This window comes from Vicugna pacos, chromosome 36 (assembly GCF_048564905.1).
Source record: "Vicugna pacos chromosome 36, VicPac4, whole genome shotgun sequence".
Classification (NCBI taxonomy): domain Eukaryota; kingdom Metazoa; phylum Chordata; class Mammalia; order Artiodactyla; family Camelidae; genus Vicugna; species Vicugna pacos.
In genome coordinates, this window is record NC_133022.1 from 7,029,143 (window position 1) to 7,029,954 (window position 812).

Sequence of the window (812 nt, forward strand, 5' to 3'; positions counted from 1 at the left end):
AAACTGATTATAACTCAATAAAAAATAGGCAAAGCAGTAATAAACATAAATACATAACTAAATAAAGAATATTTGCTCAATCATCAGTTTTCCTGTCCATCAGTCCATAATTCTTTTAGTTGAGCTTCTTTGATCTCTAGTAAAATATGGACACACTCCTAAATCTCCTCACTTGAAACATTTGGAATCCAATTTCCTCAAGCAGGTTACTTTAGGACTAGTACATATTTGAGGTCAGAGAACCAGGGCCCGGGTTGTGAGTTTTGACAGTTTCTTAACCTGAATTAAGTTCAAATCACAAACATCACACTCTGGAATAGTACTGATTGTTGAGATATGATAATACCTAAGATACAAAAGGTTTTTTTTTTTTTAGGTATTTTCATAGTTTATTTAGCTGCTCTGTCTTGTAGCTCTTTCCCACAGATCTAACATGCAGTTCTCGGAGGAAAGGAAACCACACAGTTACTCTGTGAGGCGCTTCCTATGATGTAGGTCTACAGAAAAAGCCCCATCACGTGATTCTCTTTTATTAATTGAAATATATTCATTTTACAATGTTGCATTAATGTCTGGTATGCAGCATAATATGCCAGCCATCCATATACACACATATATTCATTTTCATATTCTCTATCATCTTAGGCCCTTGCAAGACATTGAATATAGTTCCCTTTGCTATACAGAAAACACTTGTTGTTTTTTTTATATAGAGTAGTTAGTATCTGCAAGTCTTGAACTCCCAATTTATCCCTCCCCACCCCCTTCCTCCCAAACAACAATAAGTTTGTTTTTCATTCTGTTTCTAATGA

The 812-nt window shown here is 34.6% G+C and overlaps 1 non-coding gene across 1 annotated transcript; it reads right to left on the reverse strand.

Moving 5' to 3' along the window:
• Positions 1–400: 400 nt before the first annotated feature.
• Positions 401–530, reverse strand: LOC140691730 (small nucleolar RNA SNORA18). Its single transcript, XR_012067416.1, has one exon. It is a non-coding gene; the product is annotated as a small nucleolar RNA SNORA18 (small nucleolar RNA).
• Positions 531–812: the final 282 nt, after the last annotated feature.